Source organism: Phyllostomus discolor, chromosome 1 (assembly GCF_004126475.2).
Source record: "Phyllostomus discolor isolate MPI-MPIP mPhyDis1 chromosome 1, mPhyDis1.pri.v3, whole genome shotgun sequence".
Classification (NCBI taxonomy): domain Eukaryota; kingdom Metazoa; phylum Chordata; class Mammalia; order Chiroptera; family Phyllostomidae; genus Phyllostomus; species Phyllostomus discolor.
This window is the reverse complement of record NC_040903.2, coordinates 168855163-168880070: the sequence shown is the minus strand read 5'-3', so window position 1 is coordinate 168880070 and position 24908 is coordinate 168855163. Positions and strand designations below refer to the sequence as shown.

General features: G+C 45.3%; 1 protein-coding gene and 1 pseudogene across 1 annotated transcript in view; one reads left to right on the top strand and one right to left on the bottom strand.

Annotated features, from left to right (window-relative positions):
• LIPC (lipase C, hepatic type) overlaps positions 1–24908 on the bottom strand; it is a 122786-nt gene that overhangs the window by 35748 nt on the left and 62130 nt on the right. The window lies entirely within an intron of this gene.
• Positions 4430–5980, top strand: LOC114491505 (annotated as a pseudogene).

The following is a 24908-nucleotide window of genomic DNA, read 5'->3' as shown; positions in this document are numbered from 1 at the left end:
CCCCTTCCCACTTGCAATTGATAATGTTCCAAATGATCTGCATATCTATGATTCTGTTTCTGTGCTGCTTCTTTGCTTAGATTGTTCTTTAGATTCAATTGTTGATAGTTGTGAAGTTGTTGCCATTTTAATGTTCATAGTTTTTATCTTCTTCTTTTTCTTAAATAAGTCCCTTTAACATTTCATATGATAATGCCTTGGAGAAGATGAACTTCTTTAACTTTACCTTATCTGGGAAGCACTTTATCTGCCATTTGATTCTAAATGATAGTTTTGCTGGATAGAGTAACCTAGGTTGTAGGTCATTGCTTCATTACTTTGAATATGTCTTGCCAGTCCAGTTTAGGCTACAAAGTTTATTTTGACACTGACAGTTTTATGGGAACTCCTTTGTAGGTTACTATCTGCTTTTCTCTTGCTGCTTTGAAGATTCTGTCTTTATTTTTAATCTTTGGCATTTTAATTATGATTTTTTTTGGTGTGGTCCTCTTTGAATCCGTATTGTTTGGGATTCTCTGTGCTTCCTGGACTTGCGTGTCTATTTCCTTTACCAAATTAGGGAAGTTTTATTTCATTATTTTTTTAAATAAGTTTTCAATTTATTGCCCTTTTTCTTCTCCTTACAGCATCCCTATGATTCAAACGTTGGTACATTAAAAGTTTCCAAGAGGCTCCTTAACCTATTCCGTTTTTTTTTTTTTTTTTGGATTCTTTTTTCTTCTTGCTGTTCTGATTGAATGTTTTTTACTTCTGTTCCAAATCATTGATTTGCTTTTTGACTTTATCCACTGTACTGTTGCTTCCCTGCAAATTTTTCTTTATTTCACTTAGTGTAAACTTCATTTCTGCCTGCATCTTTTTAATGCTATTGAAGTACCCAATGAGTTCCTTGAGTATCCTAATAACTAGTGTTTTGAACTCTGCATCTGATAGATTGCTTATCTCCATTTTGTTTAGTTCTTTTTCTGGAGGTTTGATCTGCTGTTTCATTTGGGCCATATTTTTTTTGTCTCCTCATTTTGGCAGCTTCCCTTTGTTTGTTTCTATGTAGAGCTGCTTTGACTCCCTGTCTTACTAATGTGCCCCATTGTAGAAAAATGCACATGTAAGTTGGATGGGGTAGAGCCTTAGGTAATTGTCATGGTGGGAAAACCTGTGTGGACTAGGTTGATGGAAGCTCTGATATGGTGTCACTGCTCTGTGGCTCTGTGTGAGGGGGTGCTCAGAAAGGGGACAAAGCCTCTGCCTGGCCTCTGGCATTTTGTCTATGAAGAAGCTGTCCTCTGGCACTTGCCCTGATGCCAGACACCTTGATGTCTCCCCATATGCCACTGGTGCCCTTCTAGCTGCTGCCTAGGTGCTGGAGCTCTGAGGGAGTGAGTCTGTGTAAGTCCTAAGTCCCTTGTGGGCCCTTTAAGAGGAGAGTCCTGAAATTTCCACAGTTTCTTCTGCTACCCTAACCCCCACTGGATTTTACAGCCAGAAATTATGGGGACTTATTTTCCTGGCACTGGAACACTGGGCTGGGTGGTCTGGTGTGGGGCTGGGATCCCTTGCTCCTGGGGTGTCCCTTCCAATATTTATCTACCACACATTGGTGTGGGGCTGCGCATTCTGGATCTGTGCCTGTGTCCTCTCTGCTCTGTGCGTCTCAACATCTCTGCCCCTCCTACCCATCTGGATGATGTGACTTCCTTAATTTCTTTGTTGTCGGACTTCCAAACAGCTCAATATTCTGATGATTCTGGGTGATAGCTGTTTTGTCGTTCAGTTGTAATTTTTGCTGTGGTTGTGTGAGGAGCTGAGCCATGTTTACCTCCACCTTTACCTTGACTGGAAGTCCAGTAAGTGTTTCAATGGCTGAATAATAGTAGAGGCACCTACTTAGCCATACAGTGGCTGGTGTGAAGGCAGCCAGATTACCACATTGGTGAGTAGTGTCACCAGTTTCCCAGATAATCTTAGGGATTCCAAATCAAAGACTGGTCCTGATAAGAAGGAAGGACTATGGAATATGGGAGAAGATGAGCCCATATGTGATCAATATGTCACCACAAGATACACAGAGCTTGAGGTCATGGCTATAGTCTATTTTCCTGAGACATTTGTTACCCTCATCTCCTTTGAGACTCTCCAGGTCCTGGGGTCTACAGCACAGCTGTTCCTATTTTCTTCATGTTCATTTCCTGATGAAGAAATAAGAAGGGGTCCAGTGTCTGGCCTAAGGCCAACAGCTGGCTACAAAAATAAAACCATGACCTGAATGCCATTTCTCTATCTTACTAGCCATACATCCAGGTTCTGAGGCTGCAAAACTTTTCTGGGCATGTGCTTTTATCCTGTTCTATTCTACCTAAGAAATTCTTTTGGACCCATGTTCTCCCTTCACTGTGTGGGTCTGGGGGCAGTGCTCTCTGCCCCTTTCAAACTGTGGACGTGTACCTCAGTAATTTCTGGGGCACTATGGAAAGCCATGGTGGAGACAGGATAGTCTATTGGAAAGGGCACTGACTTTGGAACCAGTTGGCTCTGTATTTGATCTATCAGTTATTAATTAATAACTTTACCAGTTATTAGCTGTGTGACCTTGGGAAGCTCTCTTAACCTGGGAGCTTCAGTTTCCTTCTCTTAAATTGCAAATGTGAATATACATCTCCTGGGGTGATTGTGAGAACTGGATGAAACTCGGTGAAGTGTCTGCCATGGAGCTTGGCATTCAACACCTCACTTCTCTGTCCTTTAGCACTTACCTATGATCTCTTCCATTTCATATCTTGACCCAACGTAGTTTCTTCCAGATACTTTTTGGTACTCATCTACCAAGTTCTTTGCCAGCCTATTTAGGACCTTTCTGTGAATTCTGTGTACCTCCTTCAGGCAGTACATTTCATGTTTTGGCAAGAGCATTGTGCCTTTGTGCCAAGAAGAGGCCCCTCTTTGGAGTCAGGATTTCAGCCTTTCCTCTCCAATTTGTCCAGGCTCTTTTGGGCAGTAGAAGTCTATTGACTTCATGTGGCAGCTCTGGAGACTACTAGGCTGGGTCCCATTACTACCATTACCAGGTGGGGCTCCAGCCATGCCATTCAAACTAGGCAGTTCCAGGAGCCAAACCAGGCTACAGGTCAATGGGGAAATAAATCTATGACTGCAAAACACACCCAGCCAGGGTTCTGCCCTTAAGCCACTGCTGAATTAGTGCTTCCTTTCCAGAATCCTTTGTGTTCTACCTAATCTTCTGAACTTGAGGACAGTAATTCTCCTATAGTCATGTGCTTAAGATCCCCAGAGCAGCTGATTCAGTAGGTCTGGTGAGGCCTGAGAATCTGCATTATCCCAAAGTGGAAGATCATTCTGAGAATAACTTCTTGTTGTTAAGAAGATAAGCATTGGATATCCCTGATGAATATAGATACAAAAATTCTCAACAACATAATAGCAAATCAAATTCAATAATGTATTAAAAGGACCATATACTCTGATCAGTGAGATTTATACCTGGGATGCAAGAATGGTTCAATATACACAAATCAGTTGGTATACCACATTAATAGAAAGAAAATATCATGTATATTATCACCTCAACATACTCAGGAAAACATTTGACAAAAGTCAACATCCTTTTATGATAAAAACTCTCAACAAATTGGGTATAGAAGGAACATACCTCAACACAATAAAGGACATGTAAGACAGACCCACAGCTAACATCATACTCAGTGATATTTTCCTCTATAAGATCAGAAACAAGACAAAGGTGCCCACTCTCTCCACTCTTTTGCAACATAGCATTGGAAGTTGTAGCAAGAGCATTAGGTAAGAAAAAGAAGAAAGGCATCCAAGTTGGAAAGGAAGCAGTAAAATGGTCTCTGTTAGCTGATAACATAATCTTGTATATAGGAAATCCTAGAAACTCCACCAAAAAACTGTTAGACCTAACCAGTCAAGTTTCAGGATACAAAATCAACACATAAAAATCAGTTGTATTTGTATACACCAAACAATAGACTATCTGAAAAAGAAATAAAGAAAACAATCTCATTGTTTAATACAATCCTTACCAAAATTCCAATAGCATTTTTCACAGAAATAGAAAAAACCCCCCTAAAATTTGTATAGAACCACAAAGACCCTGGATAGCCAAAGCAAGCTTGAGAAAAAACAAAACTGGAGGCATCACACATTCTGATTTTAAACTATATTACAAACCTATAGTAATCAGCTCTACCTCCACTGCTATGATTGGCCAGCTGACCTCCTGGCCTCATCCAATAAACACCAGCCTCTTGGGCTGCCCTCTGCCCCCCTCTACTAGGTAGATAGAACAAAACAAAAACAGAGGGAGAGGCCAGAGACACACTGAGGCAGTGGCAGGGGCTGAGTAGCATGGTCAAGTCAGCGGATCAGGGTCAAAAATAGATCCCAGAGGAAGACTCCATTTGGTAATTTAATCAGTGCAAGTGAAATTAAGGAATAATGGATGTAGAAAATGAGCAGATACTGAATGTAAACCCTACAGATCCTGATAGCTTAAGTCACTCTTTTCTGGTAATGCATAAAATGTTGGGACTGGGGACATAAAGAATGAGATCAATAGAAATTGGATTTCAGCATCCTTCCTTAACAAAATGAGAATTAATGTCAAGGCAAAAATGCGGCCAAAGAAAATCCCATGCCAGGATTCTGGCAGAGGTGATTAAAGCAGTGATAATGGAAGTGAAGCCATTAGAAGTGGAGTAACTGTACCAACCAGTCCAAAGGGAAGGCTGCTAGACAGGTGATCCAGATCTGGGAAAGGACAGGGACTAACTGAAGTAAGGTGGTGCAGGATGCGGAGGAGGTGGATGTGAAAGATCCTAACTATGATGATGACCAGAAGAACTTGTTTATGAAACTGCAGCTTTAACTTTAGATGAAATCACAGTTGAGGAGACTTGAACACCGATCATGCAGAATATTTTGAGCGTGGACATACCAATGATGTTGCAGAAATGCTAAGAGATTTATATCTTGGTGAAATGAAGAGTACCAGTGTTGGTAGTGTCCTTGGCATTGGAGGGAAAGGCTAATCATAGAGAAATGACATCTAAGTTTCTTTCTAACCTCTGTGGAGCAGTAATGAGCACAACCGATGTCGAAAAACCGTTTGATTAATTGTTGTACAATCAACCTGACTTAGCATTGGATGCTAAGCACCACAGTGGGTGGGCCAGCTGGCCATTAGAGCTGTTGGAGATGGCATTCTGTTTGTAATACCTATACTGCCAGGCACAAAGGAACTGTAGATTGTGTACAGGCTAGCGCTGCTCTGGACAGGGCTGCTGTGCTCCCGAGTGTGTCTAAAGGTGGCAAGTGTACAGGTAGCGTGAGGGGCTCTGGGGCAGGCAGATCTATTAATCACTTCGTCAAAGAGATTGACATGCTGCTGAGAGAGTGTTTACTGTCTGGAGACAAATGGGAAGCTGAATATTGCCTGGAAGGGACTGGAAGCACCTCCTTTTCACCATGAGTTTGTATATAAAGCCATTTAATGGTTTCGGAGTCAACTGGAGAAAGTACACATAAGATGATTTCGGATTTATTAAAATCCTTTTGGAAATCTTCTACAATTAATGTAGACCAAATGAAAAGAGGTTATGAGAAAATTTATAATAAAGTTCTGGACATTAATCTGGATGTCCCATATTCATACTCCGTGCTTGGGTAATTTGTAGAGGAATGTTTTCAGGCTGGAATAATTTCTAAACAACTCAGAGATCTTTGTCCTGCAAGGGTCAGAAACCGTTTTGTAAGTGAAGGAGACGGAGGTCATCTTAAACTCAAGAGCCGCGGAATATAAAAACCCTTGCAGTCTTAGATGTTATAAAAACATATACTTATCTGAATTATAAGTGTTGTTAGCATGGTCTTTTTTTTTAAGTGGTTTTTTTTGGGGGTACAAGGCATTTTTGAAATTTTATAGACTTAAATGTAAGGGGAATTTTAAATAAAATATATATTTTTTAACTGTGTAAAGGATAGACAGAAAAGTAACCACTTCTTACGTGGAGTATCCTCACAGGCTACCTGTTGGAAGTGGCACGTTTATGACATCGTCATTCCAAGTGTTGCGGTGACGTCTCATGGCTCCTCTCTCTCCAGGACAGGGTTTTTGTAGTAAAATCACTGGTTTATACAAAGCTTTATTTTGGGGGTAAAGTTAAGCTGCTAAAACCCTGTGTTGGCTGCTGCTGTTGAAATTCTGTGCCTTGGGAGTAAAAAAAAAAGTTATTTCTTTGTCTTAAAGAATTTTAAGAAAATGAGTGGATTGAATGCAAGCTGTGAACCAAAGTGTCGCAGGTTCAATTCCCAGTCAGGGCACATGCCTGGGTTGCAGGCCATGGCCACCAGCAACCACACATGGATGTTTCTCTCTCTCTCTCTTTCTCCCTCCCTTCCCTCTCTAAAAATAAATAAATAAAATCTTTAAAAAAAGAATTTTAAGAATGAGTTAGTCATGAGGCTTATTCATCTTTCCAGGGAATCTACTGATTGGTCTTAAAGACTAGGCAGTTAAATAAATAGTGGCTGGAATAGTTATTTTTCTATGAAACTGGAAAAGTGAACCTAGTTCTGTAAGAATGTATGATGAAATAAAATGTGAAGCAGTGCTAATTCTTAAAAAAAAATCCCACAATGATATTGGCATCAAAACTGATATATCTGGCAGCAGCGCAGGATTAGGTGCCCAGCGGTGAACCCATGCATATTTGCTTTCCCGGAGCTTCGCCCTAGGCGCCCTTCACTGCAGCTGTTGAATAGGTCAGAGGGGCAAGCTCCTTCCCATGGGGTCCTCAGTCACCTTAAAGAATAGAGGTGATTCCACAGGGAACCTCCCAAGCAGGCAGCTTCCGCTAGGACAGAGCTGCGCCTGGCAGATGGGAAAGTGCTTGGAGCCACGGGGAGCCAGCGTGTGAGGAATTCTATAAAAAGGATCTGGCTTAGAGCTTGGAAGCTGGGCAGTGAGGTGCCCACTTGGCTGCCTTAGCTTTAGAGGGGGTAGAGGGGGAGAGAGAAAAGCGAGAGCTTCTCAGTCAGGAAGCTTCTGCCCAGGGCCTCTCAGAGGCCTTTCAGAGACCGACGCCTCCCCAGCAGCCAGACCATCTGGGCTGGTGCTTACGGAGTGTTGGGAGCGAGGATATTTTAGATGTGTCAAAAGTGACGAATGTTGAGAAGTGCCATCGGCATCTCTGGGAACTCACAGTTCACGCTGGCAGCTAAGCTGTGCCGGGGCTCTTTGGTAGAAATTGGGAAGTCTTAAAACAGGCAGCTCCTGCTCACCCTTCCAGATCTGGGTGGCAGGGAGGTGGGCTCGGTACATGACAAAGAACCAAGAGATCAAGGAAGATGAGGCTGGGACGTGCCAACACCCATGGTCTTGGCAGAAGAAAAGCAACGTTCAGAGAGGCCAGTGAGAAGGAGCAGGAGCATACCAAAACAGAAGTGGGCAGGCAGGGGCCTGCAGTTGGAGTGAGCAGAGCTCGCTGCCCACAGCACAGAGACTGCAGTCCTGGCCTATTACATGGTACCTGCCCGACCCCAGTAGGGGCGGCGGCCAGAACTGGTTGGAGGCTGGAGGGGAGCCTGGGCATTGGCCCATAGCAAGGCTGGAACAAGGCTCCACTGTGTCTGGTTTTGAAAATACCCCAGGGAATGTGTTACTAGAATTCAACATCTACCCTGAAGATAATGCATCTTTAGAGGAGGGTGCCTCAGTGATCTGTTTTCTGCACCGCCCTGTTCAGTATGCAGTGGTGCTGATTCTCTGCTTCTGCAGGGAGGTGGCTCACCCAGGCTACTTAGAAACTGGGGGTGGAGGAGTGGAGGTGGTAACCACTCTGGACTGTGATCTGCTAGAAAAAGGAGGGTGGAATCACCCCACTAGGGGCTGGTGTAGGGCTAGTAGGGCCAGTCTTTGGTGAGCCAAGGGGAGGGAGGAGAGTGGTGAGAAGAGACCCTGATTATGGACCACTGGACTTCCAGGGTTGGTGGGGTAGGACCAGGTGGACCAGCCCAGTCTGTCTTCTGCAGAAGGATGAATGGGTGGAGGGTGCCAGAGATGGATGGAGAAATTTGCATCAGGTCTACCCTCCCCAAAGTGCTCTCTAGAGAGGATACAACAACTCTCTCTTATGATTATTGCCCTTCGGCCACTTCCCTGCACAACTCCCACAGCCAGGAGAGAAAGAGGGAGGAGAGAGTGCACAGTCATCTTTGTTATCATCACCGTCATCATGATCGTCATCACTATCATCATCATTAATTATCGGACTTCTTATATAACCTGTTTAACTTGTCAAGGGCTGAACTTGTCTTTCCACCTCCTTCCTGCATCCAGATTTACTGACTTTCTCAATCTGCTCCCACGTTTCTCTCTATCTAGTCACTTGCTCAACCTCCTGAGTCATCTCCCCCTGCTCCCTCCTCTTTCTTCCCCTCCGTATCAGCAACTGCAAATCACTATGGCAGTAACCAGCTCGACTGCTTACTTCCGGGCAGGATATTTTTGTGCTACCCTCTACGTCCACACCCTTCCCATCCTGCCAAACACTCTGCTCCAGTTGGAGACATTGGGAGGTCCCAGGCCACCCCTCTCTCTCTTGCTTCCACAATTTCACTCTTGCAGTTCTCTCTGACACTTCTCTCCCGCCTTCCTACACCTCAGCCCTCTACCTGGAAGCAATGAGAATGTGTGCTTCATGAGGCTATAGGAAACTTCTGACAACTGCTCAGACCGGGTGCTCTTCTATAAGCTCCCAGGCTCCTGTGTGCACCTGAAGGAGGGGCTCTTTGTCCCTTTGCTGACTTCAGACGAGGCTGTCTGCTAAACCTGACTTATGCATCCCCATGGTCCTGGCCCCTGGACCTGCGCAAGGCTGGCACAGGTGTGGGTTACTTGGGGAACTGAATCAGCAGGGTCATTTTGTTTTCCTGCTCTTCCTAGGGAAAGGTTTGTCCCAGTGAGCTGATACTGACAGACAGTAAAGTGCACAGTCAGGGACCTTGCACTTATAATTTCCAGAGTCCTCTTCTGGTGGTCTTGGGCTGTTGGACCACTAACACAGCAATCCCTGCCTCTGTCTACTAGGAATGAGACAGGAAGAAAGTTCTGGACATTCTTTGGAATCATGGGTGGTCATTTTGTCCTGTTGCAAAGTCCTCCAGACCTCAAACCAGTCTCTTTCCCTCCCTTCCCTTCCTCTTCTGTAACTCCTCATTTATTTCAAGACTTACAACTCAGGGTTTAAGAATTGCCTTTCTGAAGCTATCTTCAATCCTGACCTGTTTGTTGAGATATTAATAGGGGTCATGGGGAAAAAAGAATTTTGTAGTCAAATCAATTTGAGAAATGTTGTATTAAGGAACATTAACCAGGCTTCCTGATGACCAGAGACGTTAAAATGCTTACGACTTACTGTGTACTTACTGTCTAGCAGGGGCAATGGAAATGCAAGCTTCTCACACTCAGTTACTTTGGAGTAGGCTTCCCCTGGCCATCTCCCAAATTCCCATTTTGTGACCGAGCATTTCTGGGACTAATACCCTATGGGACACACTTGAGGGAATCCTGTTTGAGGACAGCTTTCCACTGTGCCTGTATTGTGTGGAGTTGACTTCACCCACATCTTTGTGTCTTGGTGTCCTGAAGGCTGGGCCGGCTGCTCTAATGAAGGCAGAGCTCTGTGTGTGGGAGTCAGGCCTGGAATCTTCGCGGGATCTTTTCAGATGGCTGTGACAGGTGGTGATGCAGAAAAGTGAGAACCCAGCAACATCCTGCTGCAGTTATGTTGTGGTAGCCCATCACCTGGACATGACCACACTCTTGGCCTTTTTGTTCTATTTCCTTGCAGTCTTTTTTCCATGAAGATATATGTCATGTAAGAATTTACTTATGGGTTTTCTTAAAGTACAGAGGGTCTGTCAATTAAAATTTATGGAATGAAGTCTTGGCTGGGTAGTTCAGTTGGTTAGAGTGTTATCCTGATATGCCGAGGTGGCGGGTTCAGTCCCTGGTTGGGGCACATCCAGAAAGCAACCAATGAATGCATACATAAGTGGAACAACAAATCTCTCTCTCTCTCTCTCCCTCTCTCTCTCTCTCTCTCTCTCTCTCTCTCTCCCTCTCTCTCTCTCTCACACACACACACATACACACACTCTCAAATCAATGAATAAGAATTAAAAAAAAAGTATAAAAAGTATACAGAAATATTTTAGCTGGCTGGGAAATGATTTTTTTAAATAGGCGAATTTAACAGTTTCCAAACTGTGCTGCTAGGATATGAAGCCCCAGAGCCCAGCAGAGGTACTTGGGGGCCACTGTGAGGGCAGGGAAGAGATGCCGAAGTGAAGGCAGGCTCCTGGCTGCCCGTACCCATTTCAACCCAAACAACATTTTCTGCTTGAGATTCTGTTTGGAGGAGGGCTTCTGTGGCTGACATATGTTCAAAACCCACAAATCTAGGCCAATCACTCATTGAACAGATTAAAACAAAACAAATCAAAACAAAAACTGTGGTGCAACCAAGTTAAACCATAGGCTAGTCAATTAAACCTGGCTACTGGACCTAGAACCCGGTTCTGACCCACCATTGAATGTTCTTTTGACTCATTCTTGCATTTGCTTATTTCCTTCTGACTCAGCCAAATTCCAAAGAGAAGAATAAAACATAGCAAGAACAAATAGCAGCAAAGATGCGGAGGCCAACCCACTGAGAAACGGGTGGGGGAAATGTAGGGAGCAATCCAGCCGCTCCCCTTTTCATCTGTCTCACTGCAGTTCTGCCTGGCTTTGGAAAGTAAAGAAGCATATGCAAGGAGCATGAGCTGCTTCTGCCAAGAATATCTCATAAGATACAATAGCCTGGTCTGCAGTAAAACAAACTGTCTAATCACAACTGCCGTGTCCTGTGAATATTCAGTTTATTGATGAAGCATTCTGCAAATAGCGGCAGCTTCTCAGCAAGTCTCCTGAGGGAACTCTGGAGGAAGTAAGAAGAGCGAGAACAATGGAGACATGTCTGTCGTGATTGCTGCAGAGGAGGGGCTGGTGTACCTACCATGTGCACCTCTCTGTATCCAGTGCAGTGATGGGGTGGAGCAGGGTCGAGGGGACACCGGAGGAGTTCAGAAGCACCTCTCTTAATCCTCCACTTGGCCTGGCTGGTTAGAAGGGTGGTCTCTTTAATTGTAACGATGCTAATACTCGTTATGCATGCCTGTGCCCCATGCTGTTCACTAACTTCTCATAAAACGCTCTGAGGTAGCCAAAGATGGCTACCTCAAACCCAAGCAGCTTGGTTCCAGAGTTAACATTCTTTTTTGAAAAAAGGCAACACAACTTATTAATTTATGTTAAGTACAATTCATGCACAGGAAGGTGCACAAGTCTTGAAAGTATTGCTCCAAGAGTTTTAAGCTACATATGTTTACATTCAGTGTAGCTACCACCCCGAGCGAGACACGGGACATTGCCATTCCCAGAAGGTGTCTTTGTAACTGTCTCCCGGCAATGCCACAGGAGATGTAACTGCCACACTCCCCTCCATCACCAGGGAGTGGCTTTGCCTGTTCTGGAACTTCACGTAAGTGGACTCATGCAGCACATGCGCTTTTGTGCCTGGCTCCTCTCAGTCAGCCGCATGTGAGGCTCCGCGTTTCTGCACACGCAGAGCCTACATCTCAGTCGTTATGCTATCCTGTCTCTCCTCAGGCTACCGGGCTCCATGCTACCTTCTAGAAATGTTTCCTTGGAAAGTAGTTTGGGTTATGCTGAGTTGATTGAGCCTGGAGGGGTGCCATGAGAACACAAAAGGTTAAGTTCAGGAGATGGCCAAAAAGACAACCTTTTCGATAGCTCCCAGGCGCTGTCTAGTTCTCAGTCCCTCTCTCCGAGTCCCGGGGTCCCAGACTCATTGACATAAGCACAAGTTCCTCTTTTGCACGTGTTTTGTGGAACAAACGTTGTCACTGCCACCTCCTCCAACATGGGGCAGCATTCTCGGTCATCATTTAGGGCAGTGGTTTTCAAATAGGGGGGCAATTTTTACCCCTGTATTCCACTTCCCCACTGGGGGTATTTGATAATATGGTAGCATTTAGAAGCATTTTTGGTTGTCAAGACTGGGGGAGTGGGTGCTGCTGGCATCTAGTGTGTGGGGGCCAGGCATGCTGCTGAACATCCTGCAGAGAAAAAGGACAGCCTGCACCCCCTCCTCCAAGAATTATCCATCTCAAACCATCAATGGTGCCCCCATCAGGAAGCCTGAGTCAACCCAGGGTCAACACAGAATCTGGAGGTCGTTCTTTTTCCTGACACAGGCAGAGAAGAAGCAGGGCAGAATGGCAAGAGCTCTTGAGCTAGAGCTAGAAGATCCCTAGAAGCTCACGGCCCCACCCTGTCACTGACTAGCCATCTGACCTTGTTCAAATACTTCACCTCTGTGAAGTTCCCTTCCCTCATCTTCCACTGTGAACTATGCCACCCGCTTCTCCTACCACAGGCTTGTTGTCAGGATCAAGTGAGAATGTCGTGGAATCGCTTTGACATGCTGTCAAGCTATTATTTCATTTGACCGTGACAGCAAATCAAACTTAGAGGGGTGTTTTTGTGTCTCACGTCAGTGCAAGAATATTTCCAGCAGGGTTTCTGTTTGCTTGTGTCCTGTGCCGGGGTCACGGCCTCATGTTCTCACGTTACTGTGGGAAAGGAGCTCACACACAAAGGGGTTTCCTGAAACTGTGGGCAGGGCTTCAAACATCCCTGCTGCTCTCTGTGGCTGCACGTGTCAGCACAGGGGCTCGCAGTCCAGAAATTCCTGTTTAAGTTCTTGTGAGACCCTCAAAGGGATGCACTTCAAAAGAGCAAGCTATTTATAGTGCTGAATCCTGGGTTTGGTTTTGTCACCTGAGAGGCCGAGGGCTATGGGTGCTCCGGGGTGGGGGATCAGGCTCCTCTGACGGAATAGTGCTCAGCTTACTGTGCTGGGCCGGCCACGTGGTGTGGCGAGGGGTGGGACTCTCTGCGTGCCAGAGGGCAGAGGCCTGGTGCTGTGCAAAGCTCATGCCAGCGAAATGTTAGGTGTTTATTAAAACCAGGGAGACTTTGCAGTAAATAGTTCTATTCGAATCTGATGTGGAAGAGAGACTTAGTGTGGTAATGAGTGTGGGACCTGGGTATTTTGGCATTGTATTATAATTAACAATAACATAAGCCAGGCTGTTTGGAATCTCAATACAGGGCTGGGGTGGGTTTATTTCTTTCCAGCAAGACACCCCAAATTCTAGTATCCAAAAGTGGATAGCAAAGGACTTCTGCTTTCAGTCAAGACGGAATAAGAGTATTCAGACTTATCTCCTTGCCTTAAACGACCTGACAAAATACATGAAGCAACAGTTGTCAAACACGGGGCAGTCAGCAGCATGGGAGAGTGAACTTGAGAGGGGAAACAAGTGGGGAGAGCTCTGCCTTTGCCCCAGTTTGCAGCCTGGAGCATTTCCAGCCCACAGGCCCTGCCAGGAGAGGGGGAGACGGAGTCCAGCATTGAACTTCAAGGCAGCCTGAGCTTATGGAGAAGAGAGCCAGAGAGGAGAGGTCTCCAGAGATCTGCAGAGGGTCCCTTTGGGCCTCGGGGTGACAGAGACTAGCACAGGCATGTGAGGCATCTGCGTGAGGCACCTGCATGAGGCCCAGGAGAGGATGGCCAGAGATGAGCCCCATGTGAGTGCCTGGCAGGGAAGAGTTTGCGCTCCCTCCCACAGGATGAAAAGACCTTATGAACATAGGGGTTGGCTAGAATACTCAGAAGATTATCGCCTCAGGAGTGGGGCACATAAGCCCTGGACTAGATGTTGCTCCGGGCCCACTGAACAAAGTTTTAAAGCGAGCCTCAACAGATCAAACTCTTCTGCAGTAATTTAACTGCATCTCAGAATAAAGCTAAAGAGTATGTAGGGTAATACAAGAATATGCAACAACAACAAGATGAAATTCACACTGTCTTATATCTAATTAAAAATTACCAGGCATGCCAATAAGCAGGAATATATAACTCATAATGAGAATAAAAATCAATCAATTGAAACCAATCTAGAAATGATACAGAAAAATAGTAACAGTAATATTAAAACAGCTGTCATAGCTATATTCCATATGTTTACAAAGATAGAAGAAAATGTCAGTGTGGTGAGAAGAAACACGGAAGATTCTGAAAAATCGAAATTGAACCTCTAGAGACTGAGAAAACGATGTCTGAGATGGACAATACATCGTGTGGGGTTAACAATGGCTTAGACATTGCAGAGCAAAAGATTAGCAAACTCGAAGGCATAGCAATAGAAACCATCCAAAACAAAACACACACAGAGAAAAGACTGAAAACAAATGAACAGAGCATTACGGAGCTGTAGGGCAATTTTAAGCAACCTCATATTCGTATAATTGTGGATTCCAAAGGAGAACAAAGAGGGAGGAAACAGAAAAAAATGCTTAGAGAAATAATGTCAGAAAAATGCCTAAATCTGATGGGAACACAAAGGTCCGAGAAGCTCAATGAACCGCCGAGCATAAGAAACATTGAAAAATGACTAAGGTATAGAATAAGCAAGTTGCTTAAAACCAGTGATAGGGAGAAAAATCTTAAAAGCAGCCAGAGTTGAAAACTATATTACAAACAAAGGAACACAGATAAGAAAATTTAACAGACATCTCTTTGGAAACCGTGCAAGCAGAGGACAGTGAAGCAACATCTTTAAAGTTCACACAGAGGTACACAGTCAACCCCATTGCCTTGGGGTCAAATGTACGTTGGTCGGTGTTAGGACACAATTTCACCTCCAAGGCCTGGCTTTAGTGTGAGTAGGAAAGACCAAGTGCAGACAGCAAAGCTGTGGGCTGGGGAAGGGAACCGTGAGTAGGCGGCAGAGCACAGGGAGATTCACGGGCAGTGACTCGGCTCTGTATGATACTGTAATGGTGGAGACGGCATTATACATCTGTCAAAGCCCACAGGATGTACAATACCAAGAGTGAACCCTAGTACAGAGCACGGACTTTGTGTGCTAATGATGTGTCAGTACAGGGTCTTTGATGGCAGCAACTGACCATCGAAGGTCAGCAACTGACCTCTGGTGGGGGAGGTGGACAGTGGAGAAGGTTGTGTGCTTGTGGGGACAAGGAGTGTATGGGTGCTCTCCATACTTCCTGCTCAGTTTTGCCGTAACCTAAAAGTGCTCTGAAAATAAAGTTTATTAAGTTAAAAATAAGCGATGATCAGATGAAGATACAGCCTCATGCCCACACTTACGAGGCAATATGAAGAGAAGGGAAAGAGTAATGGAAACTTCACACTGATGCTAACTAAGACAGTCCTGCCAGAGGGGTGCAAGTTCCAGAAACATTAAGTATATTGTTTTTCCTAGGGAATGTGCCGTCTCTGCCCTGTATTCTCAGCTCAGTCAGTGATGCTCTCAAGCTACAAACTTTGGGCGGCTTTGCTTCCTCCATCTCTGTAACCCCATCCTCAGCTGGTTATGAAATCCTACTGATTTTTATCTCCAAAATACCCCTCAGTTTGCTCCCTGCCATTCGGTTCTAATTCAGGCCCTCAGTCTCCCACAAAATCCCCATCTGACATTGGGGATGTCATATTATCCCCCTGGGTCAGAGTTTGCCCCTTCGTAAAATAAGAGGATTGGCTAATGGTCTCCCAAGGTCCTTTTCACTTCTAAAGTCTGGGCTTCAGTGACATTTTAGGAAATATATGTGCAGACCGCCTTCATTTCTCGCTAACGAAGCTTGATTCCGAGGCAGTTATATCCAGAGAGGAGCAGGTTATAAATTATACATGTGCTCTGCACACGGTATTTGCTGAATAAATAAATGCAAGAGTTGAAAGCAAAACAAAAACAACAGCAAATGAACAAACCCAAATAGTTACATTCTGCAGGACAGGATTCGGTCTGTTGTTGGCTGAATAATGATCCACCCGCACCAAGGTGCCTACACGCCACGCCAGTCTCCAGAACCTGTGAATATGTTTGTTACCTTATGTGGCAAAAGGGACTTTGCAGGTGTGATTAAATTGAGGATATTGTGGAAGGGAGATTATCCTGCGTTCTGTAGGTGGGCCCAATACAATCACACGGGTCCTTGTAACGGAGAGGCAGCAGAGTGAGAGAGTAAGATGGGAAGATGCTACGCTCCTGACTTGAAGGTGAAGGTAGGGGCCATGAACCAAGGAATGCAGGCAGCTTCTAGAATGTGAACAAGGCAAGGAAATGAATGATCTCTTCAGAGTCTTCAGAAGGAACCAAAACCCTGCTAATGCCTTGAATTTAGGACTTTGGACTTTCAGAACCATAAGGTAATAATCTGTGTTGTCTTAAACCATTAATTTTGTAGTAATTTGTTGCAGATGCAATAAGAAAGTAACACACAGTTTTTTCTTGTTTCACCTTTACTTCTCATATTGACTGGGAGAGACATCTAAACTTTCTTGGGTCTCTGTTTCACTTTCAACCAAATAGGGTTAAAATTCTCCTAAGTGACATAAAGGTAAAATGAAATAGTACATAATATGAGTAGAAATAGTAGGAAATACTACTTATAATACCAATGCTACCACTGCTAGTATTACTTCTAATGTGCGAATGCCTTACAGACATTATTGCATTCAAGCCTCTAAACAATGATGAAGTAGAGATCATTCTTAACCTCTAATGGATGGAACACTGAGGTTCAGAAAGATTCAGCAAGTTCCTGGGGGTCACACCAGTAGAAAGCAGAGGAACTGGACTTCTGTCCCTGGTCTGTCTCACTACGAACAGGTGCTCTTGCTCATTTTGTGGTCATGGCAATTAAAAATTTTATGTAAATGAGGGCCATTATGATGACGATTATTACTGTACCACTCTGCTATTATTCTCTCCTCCTGCCCCAATCCTGTAACAAAAGCTAATTGCTCCACTCATCATATTCCAGCCTGCCACCAGCTTGTCACAGAAGTGATTGAAATGCTACTAATTCAGCATTATGGCTTTTGGCCGTGCAAAGTTGGCAAAAGATGAGGAGATGTTTGTTTATCTGACAGCAAACAGCTCTGAGGTCTGGAAACGGAAATGCCTGTCCTACCACACCCAGGAGACAGGCAGCTGCATGTGGCGAGGACAGTCCTCGGTCACTGTGAGCGGAGACAGGATGGAGACGCCGCTGCTTTGTGGTCTCTCCAGACATCTCAGCTGCGTGTGGGTGAACTCAGGGGGCTTCTTGGAGGGGGCTGTGTCCTTTGAGCACCTCATCCTTTTTTAAAAATATAAAATAAAATGAGGCACATGCCAATTACATCTGGTTTCCAATGCCCCCTCCCTTTCTTTCATTTGCCTGCTTCCTCTTCCGTTTCCTCACCTCACCTTTGATTTCTCCCCATTGTTCTGAGGTCTGTTTGTTTGGAGGGGTTGGCCTGGCTAATAGAAATTTGGGCCAAAGGGGCCAGCTCCGCCTGAGCTGTGCTCCCAGGAGCCCAGAGGAGTGGTTTTCTTTGAAGGTTGTTGAGAATATTTGGATTAATCACATTCGTTCTAATATTTTTACTTGTTTCTGATCATCAAAGCGCTCAGAGAGGTTTGAGCTGGTGCAGACTTTTCCCTGGTTTATCCTTGGAGCGAGTGTGTGGAACAGGGCTGATCTAAAAATGTGTTCTGAGCGGAGCTTCGGTAATGGGGCAGGCTGCAGGTTCACTTCAAGGGAATGCCATCTTTCAACACAGCCTCTCGGCAGAAAGGAATGGGGAATTTTAGAGAAATCGAAATATCCTACGCTTCCACTAAGTGAACTCCTTGATTCCAGACTGCGTGGAGTGGGATTCAGGGGCGGTGGGCTGTGGACAATCGACTTCCTCAGTGGCGGGACGCCGTGGAAAGGTTGGGTGTCCTTTGGGGTGAAACTGATTTGGAGGCATTTCTTTTTTCTCTTCTGTGTTTTTTTTTAATGTATTTTTTCTTTTGGACCTTTTGTTTTTTTGGTTGGTGTTTTTGTTTTGCTTAGTTTAATGGAGGTGAAAGATCGGACTTTCGCACAAAAGGGGTCTGGTGCAGGTTGTTGGAATGAGCCTCACCCTTCCACGGCCTTGCTCGCTTGCTCACGTGGATTGTGAGCTCCCTGAGGATGGGGCCACGACTAGCCTGTCACCCCTGCCCTTGTCTGTAGCCCATGGCTTGTAACTCACTCTGGCCATGTGCATCTGCTCAGGCTCCAACTCCACTTTAAGAGTGTGGGACAGGTCCAAGGCTCCATCTGCCCTCTTAGAAGACTCTTGGATCTCAAGAAGTCACCGTGTGGCCTTTTCCAGGCAGTCTGGCTGACTTGGCCTCCTCAGGTCATTCACCTTTCTTCCTAACGTCTCACCTGGGTCCAGGGCCCCGTCCTCATTTTTTACATCCATCCCTACCTCTGACTTGGATGGCCCTTTCTGTCTTAAAAAGCAAAATAATACAAACCAAAAAACCTAACCCAAACTTTTGCTGAGTTTCAGGACAGCTGCCTTTGGGCCTCTGAGTTTGGACCTGCCTGGTACAGGTCATCAGAAACTGAATGAGAGGACATAAATGAAGGCATCTATCTGTCTCATAGATGCTCTTAGCATCGTCATCTCCGCAGACTTGGAGGTGTCTAGTAAAGGAGACACAGTCCCAGGAATGGTCACCCAGTGACCTTGTGACTTTGCCAAACCATGTAACCTCCTCAGAGCCTCCACTTCCTCATCTAGGAAGTGAGTAATAGCGCCAAACTGAGCGAGGTCCTTGCATTCTACAGACGTGTCCAGATGTATTGCTGAGGCAGAGTCAAGTTGGAAAACAGTGGGAAAAGCTGTTACTTATTGAGTGCTACCTATGTGTCTAGCATTCTACTAATGTCACCTTTGATTGTTCTTTGATTCATTGGTATATTCTTTTCTTTTTTTAAAAGAGCTTACTCTGTGTTAGGCTAGCTATTAGGAATAAAACAGGTAATAAGACAGACAAAGTTAGTGCTCACACTTTTATATTAGTGCTTTGTATTAAATAAGAAGTTAATAAAATCCTTAGCACAGTGCCTGGCATATGGAGGGTTCAGTTTTCTATTATTTTGTAAACTTGTAGATTAAAGAAGCTAATGGAAATTTTCTACAGTTGGGACAGTGAGAAGATTCAGGGAAATGTGTGAGAATGTCATCCTTCTCTATGAGAATGCTACTGGAAAAGAGACAATCTTTCTTATGAAAACTGTTCCCTCTGCTATGGAAAAGCCTGCCCAAACCACAGAGGAGGCATGGCTGGGCCTGGGGAAGCAGCACGCACTGGTGGTTCAATGGCAGGCTCCTGTTCTGCTCCCCAGATGTCTCTCACAGCTTGGGTTGGTACCCACATGCCGTGGGCACATCGTCGGCCTGCTTGGCTGGCTGGTTATTTGGCTGGGGGGGAACATTAAATATGCCAGCCAGGCCTCTGGCTAGACAGCTACAGATGGTTGTGAGCCGAAGAGAGTGTGCCTATCCCCCGCACTGCTTGTCTGTGCTGTGTCTCCGAGGCAGGCCCCGGTTAGAAGACAAAGATTGCCCAGCGGCGTGGCTCAGTTGGTTGGGTGTCATCCAGCAAACCAAAATGTCACTGGTTGGATGGGTTGAGGGTCCAGTCCTCAGTTGGGGGGCTCATATGGAAGGCAGTTGATCAATGTTTCTCTCCTTGTCTCTCCCTCCCTTTCCTTCTCTAAAAAAAAAAAAAAAAAAAAAAAGACAGAGATAGAATAAAGTGCCCATTCAGTTCCCTTATTGGGAGGACTGAATGGGAGGTATTAGGACCCCACTTTAACAGATGGAGGAGTCGGGGCTCAGAGACCTACTCAACGTCCTGTGACCAGTCAGTGGGAGAACAAGTATTTAAACTCAGACCTGTCTGATTCCAGCAGAGTCCCAGAGGGGCAATCTAGGTGTCTGAATGCAAGGAGCCAGTATAGCAGACCATTTTGCTGTGGGAAATTAACTAGTTTACTCATTAATATACTGGTAACTTTGAGGCTAATTTGCTTCTAAAACCTTGTGAGTCTCCAGACCCAAACTGCCTATTTCTGCATAATGTATGGCTGCCAAGGACACCCAGGCAAGGGCACAGGAGAATAACATGCTCATGCTAAGCGGTCAGGGAAGTGGGGTTTGCCTCACCTGAATTAGGCTTTCGTTTTTCTCCCCATGGTTGTTTACTGCTGAATTTCTTTGTGGGTGGTGCTGCCAATGGGCATTTCCTTTACCAAAATATTAGATGCCACATATACATCAGGATAAGGTATACTATGAGATGTAATATTTTTAAAGTTTTCAAATTCCTTGAATTATAATGTTGATTATGTGTCAGGTTAGCTACGTGTTGGATTGGCTTGTGGCCTCCTGCTGTTGTTATGACTTCTAAGCAGGACTTTGTGAGCAGCGATAAAAGTCCCCCTCAAGCACAGGAACTCCTCCCATCCTCAGGGCCTTTGCACCAGCAGTTTCTTTCGCCCGGAATGTTCTGCTGGTTCTGTGTAGGGCTGACTTCTTCCCGACCTCACCTCCTCAGGGAGCCTTTCTTGACCTCCCTACGTAAATTAGATTGCTCTGTTATTCCTATCACAGCGTCTTGATGAGTGTTTCACGTCAGGACCTGTCGTGATTGGAGGTTTTGCTTACTTGTTTATTATAGTACTTCATTGAATCTCACATGCCCTGGCTAGTATGAAACGCTGTGTTATGTACCACTAAAAAGGACAAAATAAAGCTACAAATTAAACTGTGACGTGATGCCTTGATAACAGTCCTGTGTCGTGCAGAAATCGGTCACGGCATCCTTTCATTGCTTTGAGATTTCTTTCATCTATTTTAAGAGTTGGCAGTTTCTCCTACTGTTATTTGCTTTGCTTGGAATGTGATGGGCAATTCTTTCGCACATGCTACAGGAAAGCACAACTTCATACATTGTGATTATCTTTCCATAAACGCTAGTTTGTTACTTTGTAAGAAATGATTGGATGGCAGTCATTTCTCCAATGATAAATATCACATTTATGCCTTACCACATCCTATGCCTTTCTGCATACAAATTATAGATTAGTCTTTTGGAAAACACTTTAACTGGCTATTAAGCTTGACCCATGTAGTCCTGACAATGCCTATAACTAAGCTGAAGTGATGACAGTATGAGCACTTCTGAGCAACCTTACAGCACAGCCTCGCCCACAGCATTTATAAGATATATTCCAATTGAACAGACATTTTAAATATGAAAAGATGTGTGCCTGAGACTTAATGAAATAAAGTATCCGTTTCCTCTGCCGGGAAGCGGAGTCCTTGTCAGTTTTGTCTACCACCGCATGCCTAGCACCTACACAATGTTGGCATACAGAAAGTACTCAATAAATATGTATCAGATGAATGAGGAATTAATATAATTGCATACTTGCACATTTTTGTTAACTGTGAAACTGACGCCTTACAGAAGTATAATAGTATATAAATAGTTTCTGCTATTTTTAAGAACTCCTTTGTTCTGAATTCATTTAATTGGTAGTACCAATTACAACAGGGGTGTCAAACTCATTTTCTCCAGGGGCCACATCAGCCTTGCGGTTGCCTTCAGAGGGCTGAATGTATAGCTCCTTGCCCCTAGTTAAGGAGCAGTTACATTTATACAGTCCTAAAATTGCATTCGGCCCTTTGAAGGCAACCACAAGGCTGATGTGGCCCCCAGTGAAACGAGTTTGATACCCCTGAATTACAAAGACTAAAATTTTGATTGGTAGATAAAATGGTAGATGCCCATTGATAGAATTCTCATCATTGTACTTTGAAGAAGTACTTTTGAATCCTTCATGTCGGTTTCCAAACACAGATGGGCTATCACTGGTACTAGTCCCTGGAGTGACTATTTGTGACCAAGCAGTGTAAGCTGGGGAGTACCGGAGACAGTCGTGTCCCTGTGAATGCTGTGGCAAAGCACTCGGACTATGTGGAATGTCCTGGCTGGTGAAGAACTGGCCAGTAATGGCCTGGCTGTCATGCTTTAGAATGGCATGAGAAACCTAGGGCTGAGCCAGTGATGATGGGACATGAGTTTTCAAGGAGAGTATATATAGTTATTGGACGTCTATTAGGCTAGTGTGCTTATTTAATCCTCACACGAACCCTCGAATTAGATGGCAGAGGCATTGCTCACTTTGAAAATGGGGAAACTGAGATTCAGAGAGAGTCACTTGCCCATAGCTAGCAGGTGGCTTCTCCAGGATTTGAATCTGTGTCTTCTTGATTTTACAGCCATTGCATTTCCAACCACTTCACACTGACTCAGAAAACCTGGGATTTAAGGAACACTTAATAGCAGATGATGGACATCCGGGAAGACTTGGGCCAGCGCTGAAATTAGAATGGAGAATATGGCACATCATCTGGAGAGAAGTTGGAGCATTGAATTTGATGGGATCTGTTCTATCTCAACCACTGGCAGTGGGCAGTGTATTTCCCAGAGAGCACTGAGGAGAACGTGTGATTTGGGTACTGTAATGACGAGAGGATTCTGATAACGAGGCCCAACCATTCTAGCACATCCTCTTTATCGTAGTTCACTTGGCACGTTTCTCTTCTTTGGTCCTTTTAGCAGTGGCCAAGAGTTCCTCACAAAGTGCTCTGATATAGGACTGGACGTAAATGTACTGGATGTGGCCAGAGAAAGAGCACCAGCTACACCTGCACCCAAAAGGGAGGTAGGTGAGGAGCAGGGAGGAAAGAAAGGCAGGTGCATGGAAGAACAGTGAGGAGATGTAGCAAGAGTGAGGGGCTATAATAAAACCGCACGGTTCTTCAATCAAGGTCAGGGCACATTAAATGGCTCTTCACATACGGAGCTGGACAGGGTGCAAGAAGGAATGGGAAGAAACAGGTGTCCAAGAAGCCCAGACTAATAAGATCCTTATGGGAAACAACTTCAGCCTTAAAGACTCCCTCAGGCCTCAGCACTGCATTTGGGGATGAACGCAGCTTTATTTTAGAGCAAAGTGGATGCACCCAACTGTTCCCATGTTAATGGATTTGTTAATAAAGGGGCTGGGAATGGGCCTACAAGAAAGGCGAAGAGCTAGGAAAGGCATTTACTATCTTATAAAGCCTGAGTGCGAAGGCTCTCCCCACCCCCAGAATGTCTGCTGTGGACTAGTGAACTCTCTGAGACCTGTGTGCAGGTCATTGTCGTGAAAGGAACGGGGCTGGACTAATTCCTTTGGATGTGACCAGCTTAATTTGATGATAGGGTAGCAGTGCCTGGTGGAATCTGCATTTTAAAGTTACTGGCAAATTGCCTTTCCTGCACTCTGGAGTTACAGAGGCTGAAGTTTGTCCTCTTTGTATTTCAGGAGGGTCCACTTTAGTGAATTCTTTTGGTTATCCAAGTAAGGCAGTACCCATACATTTTGGGGGGTGGCAGGGAGCCCTGATTCAAAGAAATGATTCCACACAGATGTGTCCCACAATCTGCATGCAAGTGAACGATGATATTCCATTTATAAGTTTAGTAATGAGCTAAGTCAAGTCACTTTGGCTTATATTAGTTTCATTTTTTTTTTGAAGACAGAGAACAAGGAAAGACTTTTTTTGTTGTTAGAAAGATGCCTGATAAAAAGAAAGAAGCAATTCCAGAGAGCTTAGCCACTGTAAAAACCAATTTCGTTTCTGAGCCTATCAGGGCAGGTAAACACGCTGGTGTTTGCCTGGTTGGCCCTGCGCACCTGTGGCCTCTTCCCTCGCTGGGGGTGGGGGTGGGGGGGAGCCAGCAGGGCTTGGGAGTTGGGAAACGGACCCAGCTTTGAGCAGAACACAATTTGAGCCTGTGTCTCCGGGGAGAACACTAGGGCTTTATTTGGAGGGGCCTCTTATCAGATAGATCATTTGGAGAAAGAAAACATTGCTGCCCACATGGATTTCTCAGAAGCTAGGGGTCTGGATTTTGAATTGTTGCAGAGCTGACTAGGGAGGAAGGGACAATGGACACGGGTGTCTGGGCCCCCTCCTCAGCCCCTCACTGCCGAAGGGCCCATCCTTGGAACAGCTGGCCGAGTATCTTCTGTGGGAACGTGCCCTTCCAGTCATGGAGGGGAACTGAGGCCCATGTGCCCTTCCATGCAGCCTGGGTGTGGCTTCTGTCTGTGGGCTCCAGCATAGCTGTGGTTTTACAGATCTGTGAAGGCAGCAAAACAACATCCTGTCCCCAACCAATGATGCCATGGGCAGTGTGGCCACCTTCCTCCAGGACAGCCTCTCCTCTCCTGAGCTAAAGAGAGCCCAGCTTAAGGCTCAGGTGCTGGGGGAGGAGTCCCACACAGGTGTTTGTGTGAGACCAGAGCAGGGCAGACGGGCACTATAAGGGGTCCAAATGCAGCCTCGGCAGGGTGCATTCTGTGAGGACAGAGTCAAGGGAGGAAGACTGTGGCCAAGGTGACTTCTGTTCCCTTTATGGGAGTCTCTCCAGGTTGGCTGGGTGAGGAGGAGACTCCAAGCAGTCAGATTTCTGTATTGCAGGCCCAGGAGGACCACCCAAGGAGGCAGCAGCCATTTCCTGTGAGCTGGGAGCTCGAGGGGCTGCTCAGTGCGGGCCTCCCTGGGGCCGACTGGTGGCTCCAGCCCTGAGAACACAACCTGTTGTCCCAGGAATGGAAGTGGAGAGTCAGTGATGGCGGTGATGGCTTTAGCCTTGGAATGTTGGTTTGGGTGAGAACTCGGGCTTTAGAGATGGACATTTAGCAACTTGAGCTTATTCCAAAGAGAGTGACCTAAGGGTGAGGGGACTAGAAACAATGTCACCTAAGGACCAGGTGAAGGGAT